A 13,242-nucleotide genomic window follows, 5' to 3' on the forward strand; every position below is an offset into this window, starting at 1 on the left:
GCTGCCCTGGGACGTGGGGTCAGGGGAGGTATACTCTTGGGGAAGGTGACTTTTTTTCAGCCCATTTCTCAAGGATGATTATATGATGGAGAAAGAAAACTTTAACCAAGAAGACCTTGAGACTTTAGGAGAATCTCTTTCCACCAAAATTCATCCTGTAGCTTGAACTCCCAATTGACCTGGATTATGTATCCCAAAAATTTTTAGCTATATGAGTATGCAGCCTCATCCACTGAGGACTGGGATCGGACTAAACAGGACTGAGACTTATGCTGCCAGATAGACTACCTTTGGGAATCAAGTCCATCTGGAAAGTTCCCAGCTGCCAGCAGTAAAAGAACAGACCAGTAGTTTCCTCCCAGTGGAGGCTAACACATGCAGGGAGCTCTCCCTGGTGCTGCTTAAAAACTTGACCAAAGACTGTCTCCTCTGTTTAATAATCTTTTGAATACTGCTCCTCTGATCTGTCTCTAGTACATCTTACTTAAAAGGTGATCTTTTTTGCTTCCTTCCAACCCCACCAAATCTCTTGAAAAACCACTGTTGCAATTCTTATCTGATCTGATTCTAAACATATATCCAGTTCTAGTTACTAGCCAGAGCTACCACCCTATGGCCAGTACCTCTATCATCAACTCACCCTAAACTGTATTGTCAAGTACAAAAAAGTTATCTGTTGAAAACTAAAGTTATATGCATTATTCTTTTTTTCTTTTTTTAATTAATTAATTTATTTATTTATGGTTGTGTTAGGTCTTCGTTTCTGTGCGAGGGCTTTCTCTAGTTGCGGCAAGCGAGGGCCACTCTTCATCACGGTGCGCGGGCCTCTCACTATCGCGGCCTCTCTTGTTGCAGAGCACAGGCTCCAGACGCGCAGGCTCAGTAGTCGTGGCTCACGGGCCTAGTCGCTCCGTGGCATGTGGGATCTTCCCAGACCAGGGCCCGTGTCCCCTGCATTGGCAGGCAGATTCTCAACCACTGTGCCACCAGGGAAGCCCTGCATTATTCTTTTGAAAAGCATAAAATTCATTTGATTAAAATGCAAGGTTAGTCAGTAAAGAGATTTGGGCTAGCAAATAAAACTGAAAGATCAAAATGCCTGCTAAACTCTAAGTTAAATAATTGTTCAGAATTTTATACAAAAGGAATAAAAGCCACATAGCAACTTTAGTGAATCAAAATTAAGATATGATAGGACATCAAAATATCTACAAACAATAAATGCTGGAGAGGCTGTGGAGAAAAGGGAACCCTCTTGCACTGTTGGTGGGAATGTAAATTGATACAGCCACTATGGAGAACAGTATGGAGGTTCCTTAAAAAACTAAAAATAGAACTACCATACGACCCAGCAATCCCACTACTGGGCATATACCCTGAGAAAACCATAATTCAAAAAGAGTCATGTACCAAAATGTTCATTGCAGCTCTATTTACAATAGCCAGGACATGGAAGCAACCTAAATGTCCATCATCAGATGAATGGATAAAGAAGATGTGGCACATATATACAATGGAATATTACTCAGCCATAAAAAGAAATGAAATGGAGGTATTTGTAATGAGGTGGATGGAGTTAGAGTCTGTCATACAGAGTGAAGTAAGTCAGAAAGAGAAAAACAAATACAGTATGCTAACACATATATATGGAATCTAAGGAAAAAAAAAAATGTCATGAAGAACCTAGTGGCAAGATGGGAATAAAGACACAGACCTACTAAAGAATGGACTTGAGGATATGGGGAAGGGGAAGGGTGAGATGTGACAGGGTGAGAGAGTGTCATGGACATATATACACTACCAAATGTAAAATAGATAGCTAGTGGGAAGCAGCCGCATAGCACAGGGAGATCAACTCGGTGCTTTGTGACCGCCCGGGGGGGTGGGATGGGGAGGGTGGGAGGGAGGGAGATGCGGGGGGAGGAGATATGGGAACGTGTGTATATGTGTAGCTGATTCACGTTGTTATAAAGCAGAAAATAACACACACACACAAAAAAAGTGTTACAGTTCAGGGACCTGAAAAAGCTCAATTTTATTTTATAATGACTACATGTTTTGCTTTAAAAATGTTTACTATGTGAAAAAAAATAAAAAAATAAAAATAAAGTTATTACAAAATAAAAAAAAAAAAGATATGATAGGAGACATTCCCTTCTTCCTTATGTCAGCTTTTTTAATGCCACTCATTACCAATATGGATTTAGCTACCTAGCTTGTCAAGTGAATAGCCATTACTCCATGTGTATCCCTTTAACATCAGACTGGAATATCTTTTCAGAGTGAGTAAACAGTTTTTCTGTCAAAAGTCTTCACGTTTGCTAAACGTCGCTGTGAAAATGTTTTCAAACATTCACAAGAATTCTGACTTCCAGATGTGGTGGGAGGGCATGGCAGAGAGAGTGTGAGCATAGTAGCAGAGGTAGGAAAGCACTAGAGCACATTTGGGACATAGTGAGTAGAGATTATGGTTGGAGTAGAGATTATGGTTAGAACATCAGATATTCAGCACACTGGTGGGGGAGAAGTCAGGGAACATGTAGACACTGATAAGAGTATTGGAGACCGGGGACTTCCGTGGTGGCACAGTGGTTAGAAAAGTCTACCCGCCGGTGCGGGGGACACGGGTTCGAGCCCTGATCCGGGAGGATCCCACATGCCGCAGAGCGGCTGGGCCCATGCGCCACAGCTGCTGAGCCCGAGTGCCGCAACTGCTGAAGCCCGTGTGCCTAGAGCCATTGCTCCGCAACAAGAGAAGCCACCACAATGAGGAGCCCATGCACCGCAGCAAAGAATAGCCCCTGCTCGCCGCAACTAGAGAAAGCCCGTGCAGCAATGAAGACCTGACACAGCCAAAAATTAATTAAAAAAAAAAAAGTGTATTGGAGGCTGTAATGCCTAAGTAAACCAAGTAAATAAACTGATTAACACAGGAGAGAGATACAGCATCAGTAGTGGCAGTGGGGGAAGAGGAGACGCTAGAAGCATAGATATAAGACTGTTATAATGGCTTAGGTATGCATATTTGAAGGCATAATCTAGGATTTTGTCAGTAGAGATAAAAAGAAGAGAAAAAATGGGAAAGACATTTAGGAGTGAGAACTAACAGAACTTGGCGATTAATTTTAAGGTGGAGTGGATTTTCAGGGCAGAATAAGTCAAAGAAGGCCAACATTTTTAACCTGGGTGACTTAACACTACCGTATGAGTGTCCATTCATTTAACTAGAACTAGAACGATTATGAAGAATTTCGTTTGGAAGTTATGGTATTTTAAGTGCCAGCAAAGCATCAGGTGGGAAAGTGAACCAAACAGTTGTAAAGACAGGACTAAAGCTGGAGAGGCTGGGTTGAGAGACTAAGATTTGGTTGTGAGCTACATAGAAACAATAGTAAAACTAAATTAAATAAAAATGAAATATGTTGATCTGGTAGTCTGTTTCTTGGATCCATCTGGATCTTGGGATGATGTGTCTGTAGTTTGAAGGAATTTCCACAAGGTGGTGGTGCATTCTTATTAGGTAGCATAGACTTGAGACCAAAACAAGTAAAAACAAGAATGCAAAGACAACCATTTTTTGCCCCCTCTTTGGCATTCTTCCAGAGCTACTATTTGATGTGTTATATTAAAATGTCCTTTACTAACAAAATACAACTATTTAATTTATCTTACTATTTTCTAAGGTACATCAAAAGTGTAAATATTACTTGGAATGATAATTAAATCGATAATACAAATCTAGGATGATTTAGGGCCATCCCCACTTTCCATGTGAAAAAAAACTTGATATATTCTCAAACTTTTGGCATAATTCAATATGTAATCTCTCTTATGTTTGCTTTTATGACAGAACACTCATTTAGTCTTCTTATTTTTCAGATCAATCTTCCTTTTTCCCAGTGGTCTCATAGTTTTAAATGTAAATAGTATTTTCTTTCTGGGTTTGAAAGCATTGTTGTACCGACACCCTCAAGAAATTCAAATGCTCTTGACAGCCATATCCCGCTCATACTTGTTTATAGGTCCAAATAAGAACATGTTCTCTTCTCATGTGGGTGAGTCATCAGTGAGTCATATAATATTGCAAATATTCTGTGTCTCTAGTTATCTGAAATCTTAACCATATATTCACTATAAATACTTGCAAAAATTTTGCCACATTCATTATTGAAAACATAGTTTGATGTGCCAGTAAAAACATCTAAATTGCTTTAAGAGTTTGAATGAGAGGATGTATATAGATTGTGTTTCAGTTTAAGCTTTTCTCCTAATATCATTTTTGTCTAAAAGTACTGTGCATTATCTATTGTCTTCTTTACATTAAGTAAAAATGTCTTTTAAAAAATTAGGTGAGCCTAAAGTCCAGAAAAACCCATCCATTGGAAGAAAAATTGTAAGCATTAAATTGAATTGAGAATTGAATTGAGAGAGGAGAGCTTATAAAAGACAAAATCTGGTAATGCACTTGTCTTCACTTACCAAGCGTACAATGATTTTCTACATGTGAGAAAGTAAAACGAGAAAAAAAAATATGAAAAGTGTGGTTGGTATTAAAAAACTGGAGAAATAACCACGTGCTGTGTATTGATAACCTCAGTCATTGTGGAGTGTCATTAAGAACCATGCTGATACAGCAGAAAGAACTGAACATCTTCAAAGACCTGAAGAAAAAGGAGATGGAAAGGAGAGATAGTCACAAGACCTTACCTTATGTAACTTGAAGGTCATACATGAAGCTGCTAATACTGAAACAGTAGTGATTCTCCCCATTATATGGCAGAAAACTATTGATAAACAGAGCACATTTTCAATATTGATGAAACTAGATATCACTGGAGATGACTGTCATCATGTAGGTTTATTTCAAATTTCTAGGAGGAAACAGTACCATGCACTTGAAGCATCCAAAGATAGGCTAATGTTGCTTTTAGGTGGAATTTGTTAAGCTACAAGTTGTTGGTTTATCATTCCGCAAACCGCATGGCCCTTTAGAGACTGTTGAAGAATGCTTTGCAAAGCAGATATTTAATGATTATAGGAAGTGTTATCTTCATGGTTATTCATAATGGAATACATGAAGAAGGGAAATCTTGCAAACAAGTCTCTTTTGATAATAATGTTCCCAGACATTCCTCTATTGTTATTGATTAGGAACATCCTATCTGAGTAGTCTTTTTTTTTTGGCCTGTTGTACTGTAGTGTTATTGATTAGGAAGATTCTATTTAAGTGGTCTTTTTTCTTTTTTTTAAATTTATTTTTATTTATTTATTTTTGGCTGTGTTGGGTCTTCGTTTCTGTATGAGGGCTTTCTCTAGTTGTGGCAAGTGGGGGCCACTCTTCATTGCGGTGCGTGGACCTCTCACTATTGTGGTCTCTCTTCTTGTGGAGTACAGGCTCCAGACGCACAGGCTCAGTAGTTGTGGCTCACGGGCCTAGTTGCTCCGCGGCATGTGGGATCTTCCCAGACCAGGGCTCGAACCCGTGTCCCCTGCATTGACAGGCAGATTCTCAACCACTGCGCCACCAGGGAAGCCCTAAGTGGTCTTTTTTGCCTCTCAAATATTATGTGTAGTATCTGGTGTGACAGTCCTCCATTAAAGGATTTATGGAATAGTCTTGACATCAAGGAGTTCCTTAAAACTTATCAATCAGGCTTTGACAAATTGTAACACAACCTACAAGGAAAAAGTATGGAAGACACTCGTCTCACAGTTCATTGCTCTTTTCCAAAGCTTACGGAAATGATCGATGCAAAGCAAAAAATCTTAGAGCTTGCAAAGATTAGACTTATTGAAGTAAATAATGAGAACGTTGAAGAACTGTTAGCTTCAAATAGCAAAGAATTTATGAGCAAGGAATTCATTTAACTGGTGCTAAACAATAGACAAAAAAGAAGACCACACATATTGGTACAAGATTTTTAAAATAAATTTAATATCGTGTAGACAAACTGATTCCTGTTGCTGGTGATCTTGATATGACGAATCATCCACTTTGGCACCTTGAGGTACTATATTTTCTAGCTGAAACTATGAATGGACAGGCACAGCAGACTTGGCTGGAGAATGATGCAATTACCTAGAGCTCAGCTCCCACAGGAAAGAAGGTCTGGGTCGTACCACCAGGTTAGTCACTGTGGTGGTTAATTTTATGTGTCTGCTAGACCGTGCCACCCAAATATTTGATCAAGCATTATTCTAGGCATGTCTGTAAGGGCATTTCTGGATGAGATTAACATTTGAATTGGTAAGCTGCGTAAAGTAGATTGCCCTCCCTAATGTGGGTGGCCCTCCGCCAATCAGTTAAAGGCTTAAATGTAACAAAAAGGCTGACCCTGCCTCCAATAGGATGGAACTCCTCCTCCCTGACTGCTGCACCTGAGATATTGGTCTTTTTCAGCCTTTGGACTAAAACTGAAAAATCAGCTCTTTGTAGGTCTTGAGCCTCTACTGGTTCTCAGGGCTTCAGACTCAGACTGGAGTTATGTATCAGCTCTCCCAGGTCTCCAGCTTGTCAGTTACAGAACTTGGGACTTTTCAGCCTCCATTATCACATGAACCAGTTCCTTATAATAATTCTCTCTCTTTGACTCCCTTTATATATATACAGTCACCAAGACCTGCAGAGGTTGGAGATGAATAGATGTAATGACAGTGGAGGTGGGACATAATACCAGTTGTGATCCTGAGAGCAGCTGAGCTGCACTGATGAGGGCAGTCGTTTTTCCCACTCATTTTCATCTTCTAGGAGGAGGACCTATGGCCAGTTCCTGAGGAGACCCCTTATTTAAAAGGTTATAAAAAGAAAGATGAATCAGCCAAGGAGACTGGGGGGTAGCCAGAGAAAATCACTGGCGTGTAGCACCATCAGAGCCGATGAAATAAAACTTTTTAAGGAGAAGTCCTTGGAAGGTATGAGGGGCTGCTACCCAAAGATTCATAGGTAAGTGGATCTGTGCACTGAATGGAATAGGCAGTGGCAGCTGTGAAAAGAACCTTCATGGAACATAGGTCATTGACAGTCTCCAGTTACTATGTCATCAAATCTGCTATGGTGTTCATGCCATGGCCCTCTTCTCCCAGGGTTTCTCCCAGCCAGTGACTGAGCATGGTGAAGGAACTAGAGCAAAGTCATTTTTGCCTGATCCGGGACTCCTTTACGGGCAACTTTTGCCTGGGGAGTCCCCATCAGCCTAGTCAAGATTTGTTTGGAAATGCAGTGTAGCCTGAAATTCTTTTTAACCAACTCTCCTTTCTTCCTTCCCTCTTTTCAAAACTGTCATACTTGCATCACAGTCTGAAGGCTCTTCTTTCTTTCTGCTCCCCCCGCCACCCCACTTTGTCCTTCACAAGCATTTTTCACAACAAATTTCTTGCACATCTGATCTCTGTTTGGCACTTACTTCCCAGAACTCCCAAACTCACATACTTACAGGCCTGAAATTTAATGTGGACAACACATCTCATTCCATTTGGCCTCAGCTGGAGCTACACAAAGAGGAGAGACTGGAATTATCTGAAAACTGACTCACATTTTTGACATTTGAAGTTGGTTCTTGGTTACGACCTTGGCTGGGTCTGTTGACTGGAATGTCTAAATGTGGCCTCTCCCTTTGGCCTGGGTTTCCTCCCCCACTTGATTCCTGGGCCATGAGTCCTAAGAGAGAAAGAGTCAGGCAGAAGCCATATTGCTTTTTATGGCCTAGCAGCAGAAGTCACCCAGCTTCTTATCTACCGCATCCTATTGGTCACACAGAGCCAGCTCTGATTCAACACAGGAGGCAATCACACATGCACATTATTACCAAGAAGTGTGAATCATTGGGGGCCATCTTAGGAGCTGGCTCCCTCAGTCTAAATGTAACACAGAAAATATATAGATCTTAAAAATATTATGTTGCATTAAAACAAAGTAAGAAGCAGAAGGAACTCTGGAGCAAAATATGTTTATAAATTTAAAATACATGAGCACAAAACCACAATACACATCTTATAAGAATGCATTTAGGGTTTCCCTGGTGGCGCAGTGGTTAAGAATCCACCTGCTAATGCCGGGGACACGGGTTCGAGCCCTGGTCCTGGAAGATCCCACATGCCGTGGAGCAACTAAGCCCGTGTGCCACAACTACTGAAGCCCGCGCGCCTAGAGCCCGTGCTCCACAACAAGAGAAGCCACCGCAATGAGAAGCCCTCTTGCTGCAACTAGAGAAAGCAGGCTTGCAGCAATGAAGACCCAACACAGCCAAAAATAAAATAAATAAAATAAATAAATTTATTTTTTAAAAAAAGAATGCATTTAAACAAAGGGTTATGCCTCAAGCATTTTAAAATGGCTGGTTATAGGAAGAAAAGCAGAATGAGGGTGGGGAATGGCAATACCAAGTCTAAAAACAGAATAAATTTTCTTATTCTTAAATGTTTAATTTGAATATAGTTTTCCACTTACATGTAAATATTCATATTTTGAAACTCTGTGCACATGGCAATATGCAAAACACCATTGGAAGATGGAGGTAGATTACAACAACTCCCTTAGTTTCCTAGGAGCGAAAATTTCAGGCAATATGAAACTCTCCCAAAGGAAGCTTTACTACAGTTAATGGTGTTTGGTCTGGAGCTTTTGATTAAAGTTTCTCATTTATTGAATGACTGGCTTATACTCCACATCAGACTCTTAGGCATGATGATTTCCTGTGTTTTAAGTTCAATTACTTGTATTATATACATGTAAACTTTGAAGATAATATATATTAATGACATATTTTGCATATAAGAAATTCCTATTAATTCATTTAGATACCATTATTCACCATTTGTGTATTTAATTTACAGATTCATCATTTATTTATTTGAACAAATAAACATTTGGAAATAAATTTTAAAAGATTTGTGGATTGTAAGGACATAAATCTTTAAACGTGAATTTTTTTTGATTAAAGTTATTTTTCTTAAAACAAAAAAGTGACAATTTATGTAGAATGATAATATTATTTCTTATCTTTAAAAGATGTAAATGAAAACTTTCCCAATAGCAATATGCTTCTCTTCATTTTAAAAGTATAGTTTCACAGAGAATTATAACAAGAGCTATACCAATTATTTATACATGTATATATTATCTTAATTCCTCTACCTTTTTAAACCTCTGCATTCAATTCTCTTTAAAAGTTCCTTAGTCTGACAGCTGGCAACTAGTCAATGCTGAACCAACTTCCTGCAAAAAGACGTTATTTTGCATGTCCTTGGAGACTGGATAATTAATGTGTAATGTTTTACTTAAAACTCTAAGTTTAAATGAAAATTCTTTGGGGTTTTAATAGAGAAGGCAGCATTTTGGTGCTTTTTTTCACTTAAATATTATATTTGCCAGCCTGTCTGAGCCAAACTTCCTTCCTTTATATGTACTTAATATTGTGTTTTAATGTTGGCATTTGGTCTGAAAACTTTAAGAAAACTTTGTTGGTTTTTTCCTACCCTCCATTACAGTTGTTTCACTTTAGTTTGTGCTAAAGATATTATAAAACAAGCAAGATACTTGTTGTCGTTTACTATTTATCCGTTTCTAGAAACTAGAAAAGTACTATTTACTATTTCCTCATAACTTCACTTATAAACACTATAAATTAAGCCTTATTTTCAAGAGATTTTCTTTCTGTTCATCAAGGAGTCTAGTTAGCTACATATGTAAATTTTTTTTTTTTCTCCATCACCCTGACTTTCTCCTTTTTGTTCCCCAGGCACTAATTCTGTTCTGAGGACCAGTTCTGTGGATGTGCAAGTCCATCACTGGTAGGACTAAAGTTCCCCACCTGTCTTGTCTCACACTTAAATATACACTCCATCCCCATTTTTGAGAGGTACCACAGTATTCTGAACTTGAAGTGTTTTCAAATTAATCTTTACATTCAAATAAGCTATGTTAATTTTAGCCACTCTATACTTTCCTTCCTTTTCTGCCTACAGTTCTCAGAATTGGGAAAGAATTTTAACTTATGATTTGTCATTTACTATTATTCCTACCCAAGAAAAAGTTTTACTTAAAAAATATCTGTAGTTGATAATTTGTAGTATTCAAAGAGTCTATGTAAAGCCATACATATGAACATTTACTGAACATACACTGGTACATTCAATAAATCCTCAAGGTGTTGATTTGTCATGGTTAGTGTGGCTGAATGGTGACCATTTCTGGAATAAACAGGTCAACTAGTTTATAGGAAAATACAGTCATTTTCAATTTTGGCTGCAGCATCTACACTTCAAGCAAGTGGAACCTTTTAAAAAATGTTGGGTTTTGCTATTCTTTTATTATACTATAGCTAAATGTTTGATAGGAAATAAATGAGAAGCTCTAAATTAATTGTGGTCTCTGCCAGGATTGAATGAAGGATTTAAGAAAGTGATGTATGTGACAGTATATTTAATGTACATCACTATTGTTCTTTATGACCTGTGTTTTAAAAAAAGTGTTCACTTTTTCTTAAAGACTATAGGGCTCAGAACACTGATCTAATATACACACTTATTATTGCTATAACAAATAAATAATCAAAACAGAGATAAAAAAACACTCTATTTTTTCATGAATTTGAACCGTTATTGGGAGGTTAATTTTGTCATCCATAACAGTAAATTGTAGCAAAGTAAATACAGGGGAACATCAATTTTAAATAGTAGCTAGTAGTGTAAACCAGTTTTGAAAGCAATTACTACATTTTTCTGAAGTAAAAATAAAATTGTAATTCTTAGTTTCATAGGAATTTATCTTGACTTTTTGCCAATAGATCTTTTTGATCAGTCATTTATTTATCTAACAAATGTATGTCAACCAGTAAGCTAAAACAGGATGTTTTTATTTAGCGTTATTTATTGATCTCAAATAGTTACTTTTAACATTAATTTAAGATCCTAATGCAACATTTATGTTTTGTTTTATTTTTAATACCAAAACTCCTAAAATAACAGTTTTAAATGTATACAAAATATATGGCAATACTATTATGTGAATTTAAACTGCCTGTAACTTTACAGTGTAAATATTTTGCTAAACTTTCATGAGTTTTTATACAATTTATATGATACTGTATATGTACTTCAGTAATATTATTATCTAGATGAGACTTTTTAGATTGAATATACATGAGCAAATCCATTTAAGATGAAAATTTGGTTAAAATATTAGTAAACAGCATTTAAGACATTTACACTATACTTTAAAAAAATAACCACGATTAAATTTGTCTATATAGAATAGAGAGAAAGGGAGGGAGAGAGAGAGAGACAGAGAGAGGGAGAGGGAGAGGAAGAAAGAATATGAATGTGTGAGTATTTGCAAAGAATTTAAGGTAGTGAATAAATTTAAAACCATTAATTTGAATATTTAAACCTAGTTCAAATAATTTTGAATCTATTATATATGATAACATTGTAATAGTTTATTGAAACAGGTGAGTACCATAATCCTTCAGTATCTGCAGGTAGGATTGGCTCCAGGACCCCCATGGTTATCAAAATTTACCAGTGTGCGCACAAGTCCCTTGTATAAAATGGCATAGTGTTTGCCTCTAACCTATGCACCTTCTCCCGGATACTTAAATCATCTCTAGTTTACTTATAATACTTCATACAATATAATTGCTATGTTAATAGTTGTCAGAGGTGTGACAAATTCAAGTTTTGCTTTGGGAAATTTCTGGAATTTTTTTTCCAAATATTCTTGATCCACTGTGGATTGAATCTGAGGATACGAAACCCTAGGTATGGAGGGCCAACTGTACTCACATTGCATCTTTGATTTTTGGTTTTTTTACATGCACTCTATCATTTACGGTGTGTTTTCTCTAATTTCTAAAAGAAAAAGTGTGCACTCTTGTCTTTTCAATTAAATACAAATCCCTACTTGCCTGTGTCCTCCACAGAGTATATCTCATACTGGGTACACAATAGCCTAATATATATGCGTTGACTAATTGAGGACTAGTCATATTTATTGATCAGGTCTTTCTTTTATATAAAAATATAATTTGCATAGTGTTGAGTGATTTACAGTTTAATTATAATTTTCTAAAAATAATATTTTCTATATCATGTAGAGTAGATCCTCAATTTTAAAATTACTTTAGGACTGAAGAACAAAATGAATATATTAGCACATAGAATTTATACTGGTACATACATTTTGAATATGAAATTGACTAAATTTGATTGTTACTACTCTGCCTTTATTTAAATAGATTTCAAAATATCTGGAAATTTAAAAAAATGAATTTAGTCTCTTAAAATTTCTCTTAAATATAATGTATAATGTAAGATATGTTCAAAATGTACAGTTTCTATTAAGTTTACATGAAATTAATTTTACATAAAATTGATTTTACAGGAAATGGAATCTTTGTAGACTAATTATTGTTATTCATACTGTATTTTAGGTAGCATTCACTTTTATTTTTCTGGTTGTAAGCTTTCTATTTTGTGTTTGTCTATTTATTCTGATTTGGATTCATCGAGTTTCTCAGATCCATGGTTTAATATTATTCACAAAAGATGGATTTTCTTTGACCATTATTTACTCAAGGTATCATTCACTTTTAACAATGAAAAATACAGTATATTCATGTTAATATTAAAAACTAGCTTCGTGAACTGACTTTAATCTTTACTAAGGTTGTAAATTAGCAGACTAGCAAAGCATTTTAAATTTTAGACTATCTTCTTGTATCTGCAGGATGGATATGTTAAATATATATACATATATATATTTCTTTGCTTATCTGTGCTGTTTTCTGGGTTATTTCCTAATATGTTTCTTCCACTTCACTAATTGTTGTCAACCATGTTTAATCTGCTGACTAACTTGTCTCTTATATTTTTAAATTACTGTATTTTTTTCTTTCTAGTAGTCCTATTTATGATTATTTTCTGTGATTCTTTTCTAATCCACCCTGACTTTTTTTGTTATAATCTCTTGTTCTTTAGTCAGACTTTTGATTCTCTCACTTTAATTTCTTTAAAGATATCAAGCATTTCTTTCACACTCTGTTTCTGATCATTATATCTACAGTTTTTGTGGGACTATTTCTGCAGTTGCTGTATCTGTTGATGTTCTCTCATTTGTTCTGCAACTTTTCCTTCTGAATTTGTGTTCTTTGGAGTTTTATCTGTGAGAATTCCTTGATGCCAGGATTGATATACATATATATATATATTTTTTGTTTGTTTTTAATCTTTTTGGGCTCACCGTGC

The 13,242-nt window shown here is 36.4% G+C and overlaps 2 long non-coding RNA genes across 2 annotated transcripts in view; both read left to right on the forward strand.

Moving 5' to 3' along the window:
- Nucleotides 1–13,242, forward strand: part of LOC309657937 — a 1,158,638-nt gene that overhangs the window by 128,004 nt on the left and 1,017,392 nt on the right. The window lies entirely within an intron of this gene.
- LOC309657946 lies at nt 2,872–5,411 on the forward strand. Its single transcript, XR_014261984.1, has 2 exons — nt 2,872–5,195; nt 5,305–5,411. It is a non-coding gene; the product is annotated as an uncharacterized lncRNA (long non-coding RNA).

Source organism: Balaenoptera physalus (assembly GCF_965194825.1).
Source record: "Balaenoptera physalus genome assembly, chromosome: 3".
NCBI classification, from domain to species: Eukaryota; Metazoa; Chordata; class Mammalia; order Artiodactyla; family Balaenopteridae; genus Balaenoptera; species Balaenoptera physalus.